Source organism: Microtus ochrogaster, chromosome X (assembly GCF_000317375.1).
Source record: "Microtus ochrogaster isolate Prairie Vole_2 chromosome X, MicOch1.0, whole genome shotgun sequence".
Taxonomy (NCBI): domain Eukaryota; kingdom Metazoa; phylum Chordata; class Mammalia; order Rodentia; family Cricetidae; genus Microtus; species Microtus ochrogaster.
The window spans coordinates 14,532,303-14,543,207 of record NC_022026.1 but is presented as its reverse complement, the minus strand read 5'-3'; positions in this window follow the sequence as shown (position 1 = coordinate 14,543,207).

Here is a 10,905-nt window from a genome sequence, read left to right as displayed (position 1 = left end):
ACTTCTCCTTCTTCTACTCCAATTATTCTTAGGTTTGGTCTTTTTATTGTGTCTCATATATCCTGAATGTTTTGTGATGAGAGTTTGTTGGACTTGCTGTTTTCTTTGATCAGTGCATTTATTTTCTATATGTTATCTTCAGAATCTGAGATTCTTTCTTCTATCTCTTGTATTGTGCTGGTTATGCTTGTTTCTGTAGTCTCTATTCGTTTACCTAGATTTTCCATGTCCAGCCAGCCCTCTGTTTGTGTTTTCTTCCTTGCCTCCCTTTCAGTTTTCAAGTCTTGAACTGTTTCCATTATCTGTTTGATTGTTTTTCCTTGGTTTCCTAGGATATCATTCACTGATTTATTCAATTCTTCAAACTTTCTGTTATACTTATCCATTTCTATAAGGGCATTTTTTACATGCTGTTTAAGGGCGTCAATCACTTTTATAAAGTCAATTTTTTCTACTTCTTCTTGATTAAGTTGTTCCTGTCCTCCTGTTGTGAGGTCGCTGGGTTCTGGTGGTTTCATGTTGTTCTTCACATTGTTGGTTGAATTCTTGCATTGGCGCCTGCCCATCTCTTCCTCCGAATGCTCCTCTATGGATCTTCTTTTACAGGATCAGGTTTCCTTGCCTACTGATGGACCTTCCCAGTGATGGCACGCCCCAGTGATGGCTCTCCTGGTGCTCGAGTGATGTCTCTCCTGGTGCCGAGATCAGATCTCTGTGCCCAATGATGTCTCTCCTGGTGCGGAGATCAGATATCTGTGCTGGATCTTCTTTTACAGGATCAGGTCTCCTTGCCCACTGATGTACCTTCCCAGTGATGTCACTCCCCAGTGACAGCTCTCCTGGAGCCCAGATAGGATCTCCATGCTGCTTGGGTAGCTCGTAAACAAAGGGCCTAACTTGCTTGCTGCAGGCAGGCTATGGAGACAAAGGAACTACCACCCTTCCGGTTGGATTCAGATTCGGTCCTGGTCCCAGCGCCAGAACAGGCTGAGCTGGGGCTGGGGGGAGTCTGGATGCAAGCTGGGTGGGATAGGAAGAGAGAGGAGGTATCGGTGTCAAACTCTTTTTAAGAGACAAAAATTACCCTGATACCCAAACCACACAAAGTCATTACTAAGAAAGAGAATTAGAGACCAATCTCTCTTGTGAACATTGATTTAAAAATACACAATAAAATACTGGCAAACCAAATCCAAGAACACATCAGAAAAATCACCCACCGTGATCAAGTCAGCTTCATTACAGAGATGCTGGGATGGTTCAACATGTTAAAATCTATCAATGTAATCTACCATATAAACAAACTGAAAAAAAAACCCCACATGATCATCTCACTAGATGCTGAAAAATCCTTCAACAAAATACAACATCCCTTCATGATAAAGGTCTTGGAAAGAGCAGGGATACAAGGACCATACCTAAACCTGATAAAGGCAACATACAGCAAGCCAATAGCCAACATCAAAATAAATGGAGAGAAACTCACAGCAATCCCACTGAAATCAGGAACAAGACAAAGCTGTCCCCTCTCTCCATATCTATTCAAAATAGTTCTTGAGGTCCTGGCTAGAGCAACAAGACAACAAAAGGAGATCAAGTGGATACAAATCAAAAAATAAGAAGCTAAACTCTCACTATTTGCTGATAATATGATAGTTTACATAAGGGACCCCAAAAATTCTCCCATGGAAATTCTATAACTCGTAAACACCTTCAGTAATGGAGGAGGATACAAGATTAACTCAATAGAAAATCAGTACTCCTCCTTTACACAGATGATAAATGGGCTGAGAAAGAAATCAGAGAAGTATCACCCTTCACAATAGCAACAAATAGGATAAAATATCTCTGAGAGTAACTATAACTAAACAAGTGGAAGACCCGTATGACAACAACTTTGAATCGTTGAAGAAAGAAATTGAAGACACCAGAAAATGGAAAGATCTCCCATGCTCTCGGGTAGGCAGAAATAACATAATAAAAATGGAAATCTTACCAAAAGCAATCTATAGATTCAATGCAATACCCAGTAAATTCCCAAAAAAATTCTTCATAGGCCTAAAAAAAACAAACAAACAAACAAAAAAAAAACACCAATACTCAATTTCATATGGAAAAGGAAAAAAGACCCAGGAGAACCAATAAAGGAACTTCTGGAGGCATTATAATCCCTGCCTTCAAATTCTACTACAGATCTACAGTACTGAAAACAGCCTGATATTAGGATAAAAATATGCAGAAGGACCAATAGATCCAAATCGAAGAGCTAGAAAGAGATGGGTTTTTTATCTTCTTCCGTCTTCCTAATATTCTTTGTCATATGGTCCGTCTCTCTACTAACTTTTATTCCCTGTTCTTAAGACTACAGCAGCCCTACTTTGTAGGTAGCATTCTTGAACATGCCCTCCTTCCATGTCTGTCTTATTCCCCCTACTTATTTGTTCCTATTTCTCTGTTGTTGACTTCATGTTTGGCACTGTAACCTAGCCTTCTTTGTTGAAGAGACTGGAAAATTTTCTCTGAGATTCATAGCTCCAAATTCAATGTTAATTTTCCTTGGTACCACAACACCAGTCTCTGAATGATTCAGGACTGATCAACTACCAGTGTTTCCTGAGAAAAATCTCCCCTTTCATCTTGATCTGTTCTATTATTTTAAATGTTAATTCAAAGATTTCCACATTTTAAGGAAGTGAGGTGGGGATGAGAGATGCAAAGTGTGGTCATGAGAAGAAACTGCAAGTCTGAGACAAAGGATCAAAACTGGAGCAGAAGGTTTTACTTCTAGTTGGTTTTTTTTTTTTTGACTTTTGATATTTAAAACTTGCTTTTAATGATTAATTAATTTTAAGCATGGACATATCACAGTGGAGTTTGTATATGACTGAATCTGGAAGTATTCAACCCCATCAGTCACAGGCATCAACTTTATTTTGTTGTTTGTTTCTTAGTTTGTTTCCTTAAACCTTAGTAAATCCTAAACAAATCCCTCAAGATTTCTTCTCCCATCATTCTACTTAGCCCATGAAAAGACTTGAAATCTCAGAGAAAAGGCAAGAATACTGTCAGAATGGAGCTGTTTCCCTCAGAAACACTTATAGTTGATCTGTTAGAAATTATGTCATTTAGTGAGCATGCAGTTCTCTTAACTTTTGTGTTTTTTTTGGTCCTTAGCATGTTTCTTTTTTTTTCTGTTGGGTAGATATGCTAAGGGAGAAAGTTATCCAGCACTAACATTCTCATAAAAAACACAGTAAGTTATGGGAGGTAGAAGACTACTGTTAGACAAATAAGAAATAGCTGCCCTTTAAGAGAAGTGGTGAACAGGGGTGGGGATGAAAATGTAGAAGTATGAGAGGAAATCAAGCACATAAAGACAGAAATTCTCTCCTTATTCAGGGAAGGAAAACTGGAGACCATATGTTAAGAGGGATTAGGCTAGAGAAGAGACTTTGGTTGAATTCAGTAAGCTAGCCAACTGGAAATCTCATGAAAATGTTAATAAAACATGAAATATGTATGAATATTCAACAAGGGGGCTAGCAAAAGGACCCTCACCCCTGAATGAGAATCAGCAACACATTCTGAAAAGGAGATAACAGATAGGCTAGGAAAACAGTAGTGTAGCCCTCCTGGCAAAAACAAACACAATCTAAAGAGAAGCAGGTTTGGTTATAAGATTATTGAAACAATAGTCTCTAAGATATTAGACTTCTCCCTAGGAACACCATGCTAAGAGGAGGAAAAACCTGGATCCAGGAAGATGTCCAGGAAGAATTCACACAGTTCTGAGATCTTGTCAGGCCACCTTGCAATAGAGACTGAAGCTGAGATGACAATGTACCAACGATGAGGGGAACAAAAAAAAAAAAAAAGCAAAAGACACTGGCTTTTGTCTCCTACAGAAAAAATACTAGTTTAGTTTCCCTGTTACACTCTACCCTATAAAACATGTAGACCTGAGTTAATTAGAAATAAACTTTAATAACTAAAATTGTGCATTACCTGAATTTAGCATAAGAGATTTTTTTAATTGAGAAAAGGAAAAAAAAAGAATCCGCCTCCTCCCAGCCTCCCATTTCCCTCCCCCTCCTCCCATCCTTCTCCCCCTCCACCCACTCCTCTCCCCCTCCCTCTCCAGTCCATAGAGCAGTCAGGGTTCCCTGCCCTGTGGAAAGTCCAAGGTCCTCCCCCCTCCGTCCATGTCTAGGAAGGTGAACAACCAAACAGGCTAGGCTCCCACAGAGCCAGAACATGAAGTAGGGTCAAAACCCCGTGCCATTGTCCTTGGCTTCTCATCAGCCCCAAAAGAGATTTTTTATTTTATATTTTTTACTGAGTTTTTTGAGCTCTACATTTTTTCTGCTCCCCTTTCTGCCTCTCTCCTCCCATTCAATCCTCTCCCATGTTCCCTTTGCTCACAATTTACTCAGGAGATCGTGTCCTTTTCTCTTTCCCATGTAGATTAGATCCATGTATGTCTTTCTTAGGGTCCTCATCGTTGTCTAGGTTTTCAAGGATTGTGATTTGTAGGCTGGTTTTCTCTGCTTTATGTGTTGGGGAGACGGGAGGGTAGAAGAGCTGAAGAGGAGGGGGAAAGAGGAGGGGGGAGGAGAACTTGAGGGAATGGGATAGTCGAGATGGAGGAAGGACAAGGATGAGAGCAAGGAAAGAGATATCTTGATTGAGGGAGCCATTGTGGGGTTAACAAAAACCCTAGCTCTAGAGAAATTCCCAGGAATGACCCCAGCTAAGACCCTAACTATAGAGAAGAGGGTGCCTGAACTGGCCTTGCCCTGTATTCAGACTGATGTTTATCTTAAATATCACCACAGAACCTTCACCCAGCAACTGATGAAAACAAAGGCAGAGAACCCCATCCAACACTGGACTGAGCTCCCAAGGTCCAGGTGAAGAGTGGGAGGAGCGAGAATATGAGCATAGTGATCAAGACCATGATGGGTTCACCCACTGAAACAATTTACCTGAGCTAATGGGAGCTCACCAACTCTAGCAGGACAGGGAAGGAATAAGCATAAGAAGAAACTAGTCCCTCTTAATGTGCTTAACAGTTGCATAGCTGGGGCAGACTGAGGGGTCACTGGCAGTAGCACCAAAATTTATCCCTACTGCTTGTACTGGGTTTTTGGGCACTTTGGATGGATACCTTGCTCACCCTAGATAAAGCAGAGAGGACCTTGGACCTTCCCCAAAGCAATGTGCCTTACCCTCTCTGAGGAGTGGATGTGTGGTGGGTTGGGGGGGGAGTGAAGGGGATGGGAGGACGACAGGAGGAAGTGGGAATTTGAATTGGGTATGTATAATTTAAAAAGATAGTTTGTTTTCTTCAAAACAAACAAACAAACAAACAAACAAACCAAGTGGATTTTTACAAAACTGAAGCAGGTGTGTACAGCAAAGGAAACTGGAGAACTGATGGCAATCCACAGGATTGGAGAAAGTCTTCGTCAGCTACTCACCCAACAAAGGATTAGTATTTAGAATAACAAAGAACTAAACACTAAGTAAGCAAACTAAGTAAAAAAAAAGTAGGATACAGAACCAGTGAGTTCTCAAAACAAGTGATATAATTGGCTAGAAACATTTAAAAAGAAAATGTGTGACATCCTTAGCTATCAGAGAATTGCAGCTGAAAACATTAAGACTCCATTTTACAGCCTGGCTGTGAAATAGTGGTGGGGAATGCCTTTAATCCCAGCACTCAGGAGGCAGAGGCAAGTAGATCTCTAAATTTGAGGCCATCCTGATCTACAAAGAGAGTTCCAGGATACCCAAGGCTACACAGAGAAACCCTGTCTTGAAAAAACAAAAGATCCCATCTCACCTAAGTTACAATGGTCATCATCAAGAATCAAAAAAACAACGAATGCCAGTATGGATGCAGGGAAAGAGGAACCCATATACCACATCGCTGCGGACGTAAAGTAGTGGAACCATGCTGAAATCCAGTCCAGATATTTTTCAAAATATGAGAAATAAAAGTACCATGTGAACAAGGTATACCATTCCTGCACAAACACACAAAAGATTCTATAATGCTACAGAGATATTTCTACATCTATGTCCATCATTATTCCATTCACAATAGCTAAAATAACGGGAAGAGTTTACATACCTATCAACTAATGGATGGAAAATGAATATGACACCATATACACAATAGAATGTCATTCAGATGTAAAGAAATAAAAATACTTCATGTTCTCCCTCATTATTTTTTAGTTTTGTTTTTTAAACTGGAATACTACTGGAAGCCAAGAAACTAGGATAGGACTATTGTGGGGGAAGTTAATGGAAGAGAAATAGTATAACACGTAAAACGAAAGTAGAGAAGAAATACTTGAAATAGAAAGGTTTAAGCAAGGATGGGAGTGGAAGACTGGAGGAAAGGATTAATCAAAATGAAAGCTAAAAGGAAAAGCCATGTAGAAAATGACAACCTTGTAATCCAATTGAAAATACAAGAGAGACTAGGGATAGCTACCCTGTGAGGTTAGACCATGTTACTCTTAGTAACAACAGGGTAATCAGTGCCTTGTGCCTGGCATGGGATACCAACACAGGAGCTGTTAGTCAAAGAGGTCCCAAAAGCCCTCAAAGGAAGCTCCTTTCAGCCCTCTTGAATTTCCATTAGAAGGATAGGATAAGACCCTATCGCGAAGACACCACACACTTCCGTCAAGATAGAGAAAAAGTAAGCTGAACTGAAAATTTCCTCCATGCCAACTAACTTTCAAAGTGTCAGGGAATATAATGCAGGCATCTTGGGGACAAAAGGCTCTTGCAGTCTTATGTATCTATGATTACTATGAGATACAGAAACAATCCGTCCAGCAAGAAGGGATCAACTGTGTCGTCACAGCATGAACCGTTATGAAGGCAAACCAGTGCTTCGGATTGGATAGAGGCTTGTTCTATGACAGGGAATTTATGCCCGATACTAAAGAGCCAAGCCAGGACCCATATTCAAATCAGAGTTTCAAGGTGGAACGCAGTACTGTTGTTTCATTAAACAGACAAAGCATCTGTCTTAAGAATATCTGTGCTTATATATAAATATAAAAGTATTCTACACTTTAATCAACAAAGCCTGCCTATGCAGTGCATAGTCATGAATGTAGAAACTCATGGTTGCCCAAGACTAAGAGATTAAGTGACAAGACATTCTTATCAGCCTCTCTAAGGTCAGAAAACATTGTGAAAGAGGGGTTAAAATAATATAATAGTTGAAAGATAGGAAGAGGCAATCGCGAAGTCATAACTCATAATACTGAGCCTATACAAGATTGGCCCTACCAACAATCAGTCATGGATGGGGGGAAGGGCTCATGGAGACCTACAACTTCCTGCTGAACTATTGGATGTTGACAAACTGAAAGAAGGGGAATCATTGTCATCAGCTGAGCACGCACTGCTGTACCCATCAGGCTCCAATGGTCAGTTCAATAACCACATCTATACAGATGAGTCACTGTTAAATTCAGTGGGTCGCAAAATAAAACAAATAGTATGAGAAAGAGATTTGTGGGAGTGGGGGAGATGGTGACAGAGAAGGGTGAGTGTGTGCTCAGAGATAGCACTGGATGGCAGTAATCAGTCTATATTATATACATGTATGTCAAAGAACAAAGTTAACTAATACAAAACACAGTGCCAGAAAAAAAATGCAGTATGGGAAGGCGATTGGCTCTGGCTACAATAAAGGATTATTTTCTATAATTAAAGAGCATAAATATTCAGATGGAATAGGCCTATTTTGTGTTCAAAAGGAATTAAAAATCCACTCACTCTTTCATATACACATAATATTGCAAATTTCAAAATATCAAAGAGAAAGAGGAAATGCAAAATGTTTCCAGAAATATATAATTATTCCTTATAAAAAGATGTAAGAACTGGAGCGCCATCAGCCTTCCCATCAACACCACTGGAAACTGGAGTATAATGAAGACACATGAAATTCCAAGAAAAACTGGCTTTTCATCTCACTGACATTAATATTCAGACTTCATATTTGAATAAGGACAGTTTCCAGACCTGCAAGAACTCAGAAAGCTTACTTTTCTAAATCCTTTTCTTAGGATATTTTCATGGTTATAATCTGTTTAAACAAGAGAATAAATCATGAGAGAGGCAAAGGGTCTCTCTTAAAATGGCTTTGTATCTCAAATGACCAGGTGCTGAAGGCTTGATCCCTAGCTTGAGGTGCTGCCAAGTAGTAGCAGAAGAAAGTCAGAATGCGCTCCTGAAGGAGACACTGACCATGCTCCCATCTCTTCTTCCTGATCATTGGCTGCCACCAGGTAAGCAGCCCCTTCTGTCACATGGTCCCATAGTCCTATATGCCACCAGCAGCCCAAAACAAGCCACCATGCAGCCAAACTTGGAAGCATGGACCAAAAGAAGCTGTCCTTGTTTAAATACTGTTTAAGTATTTGTCACAGTTTTTAAAAGCTGACAAGCATATTCCTAGAGTAACAACCCTGAGCTCTCCCAACTTCGAAGATTGAGTCAGAGTAGGTAAAAGGAAAGCTGTCCACAGAAAAAGGAAAAGAACTGGAAGGACAAAAGAACAGTTTAGTCCCAAACACATACTACCGGGCTTCATTTAAGACTCACTCTGAAAATACATTAATAGTAAATGACTCTGTGTTGAGCAAGAGAAAGACAACAGGGGCACTGCACTAAACATCATAAATATTAATTTAATAAAATGAACAAATGCAGTTTATTAAGGCCAAATCTCACACAAAATCATAAGAAACAAAAACAAGCTATATTAAGAAAGAAAAAAAAACAAGCTATAAAGCTCCCCATAGCCATTTGTATTTACTTCTCTATTTAGATATATGGTCTTGCTATGTATTGGCTCAGACCCTACTGTGCAGCCCAGACTGAACTTAGATTCACAGCAATCTTCCTGTCTAAGTCTTCTGAAGTGTTGAGATTGCAGTTGAATACCGTGGTGTCTGCCATAAATTCAGATTTCAATAATTTCAAAATGCTAAGGCTACTTTAAAATTAACCTTACCATACTGGTAACATTCAGCTGCTTTGCTTTTTTTCTTTAGGAAAATGTGGTAATATTTTGTTTGTGTTTTATCAAATAAAGCTTCCATGAAGATCAGAGTACGGAGTTAGCCACCAGTTAGCCATAAAGGCCAGGTAGCAGTGTTACACACTTTTAATCCCAGGACTTGGGAGGCAGAGGCACATGGATCTCTGTGAGTTCAAGGCCACCCTGAGCTACACTAGATTGATCCAGTCTAAAAGAGAAACAGAGCCATTTGGTGGCTCACACCTTTTATCTTGGGAGTCATATGCCTTTTATCCCAACACTAGGGAGGTGGAAACAGGAAGGGACTTGGCTGGCCCGAGAGAGGAATATAGGGTGGGAAGAGCGAAGAACTCAAGGCATCCAGTCAGGGCACTTGTAGAGACAGGATACCCCAATCCATCTGAGGATTTTGTAGAGGTAAGAACTAGTTGAAGAAGGGCACTTAAAAGAAATTCCACACTAGCTCAGAATAGAGGGTCATTTATTTAGGGGTAGACTCACAGATCATAATCCTCTGGTGGAACGGGGAACAGCAACCAAATCCCAGAGCCAGAAAAGAGGCCAGACACATGCTTTACATGATGCGTTAAGATGCTTTACATCAGCATAAATAGTTTAAGAGGCCACGCCCAAGTGGGCAGGTAACTTAAAGGCTACTGGCTGTAGGAATTCCTTCAGCAACTAGTGACTGGCTGCTCTGCTTCTCTGATCTTTCAGCTTTCACCCCTTAATATCTGACTCTGGGTTTTTATTATTAAGACCAATTAGAATTTGTGCAATAGGAAAAGTAAAATTCAGACATACAAAGGACCCAGACTGCTCTCAACATGCTATCAATATTAGTAGGTATTATTTTTTTTTAATTTTTTTATTTATTTATTAAAGATTTCCGTCTCTTCCCCGCCACCGCCTCCCATTTCCCTCCCCCTCCCCCGATCAAGTCCCCCTCCCTCATCAGCCCGAAGAGCAATCAGGGTTCCCTGCCCTGTGGGAAGTCCAAGGAACTCCCACCTCCATCTAGGTCTAGCAAGTTGAGCATCCAAACTGCCTAGGCTCTTACAAAGCCAGTACGTGCAGTAGGATCAGAAACCCATTGCCATTGTTCTTGAGTTCTCAGTAGTCCTCATTGTCCGCTATGTTCAGAGAAAAGAAAAACATATAGGCATCCTCCTGAATATTAACCTTCATCAGGCGATGAAAGGAGATGGGGACAGAGACCCACAATGGAGCACCGGACATAATTCTCAAGGTCCAAATCAGGAGCGGAGGGAGAGAGAGCACGGGCAAGGAACTCAGAACCGCGGGGGGTGCACCCACACACTGAGACAGTGGGGAGGTTCTATTGGGAGCTCACCAAGGCCAGCTGGCCTGGGTCTGAGAAAGTAGCTATTATTTTTATGAGCACTTTTCTGGGACATCTGCTAGAGAATTACCCAATGTATCAATATATAAACAAAGCCTTTTAGAAATGTTAAACCTTTTCCTGAAAGTTAAAAAATAACATTTAAAACTCAATTGATAGAAAAAATATTGAAAACTTAAGCATGGGTTCAGAAAAACAGAAACGTATATACCTTGACAATATAAGAAGGAACAAGCCAAGCTGACCTCGGTGGAAGAAGATAGAAGGGACGGTTGGAAGTCATCTTAGGCAACAAATGAGAAAAACGATGTTGTAATTTACAAAACCACCTTGAAGAGAAGTTACGTCATGCAACAAGGCTGGCATGGAGGTTTATTGAAAGAGGAGAGCAGGGGCAGAGAAGGAGACAACAAGGGTGTCAGAGACTGGTCCCTCGGGTAAGAGTGGCAAAAGAGAAAGAGAG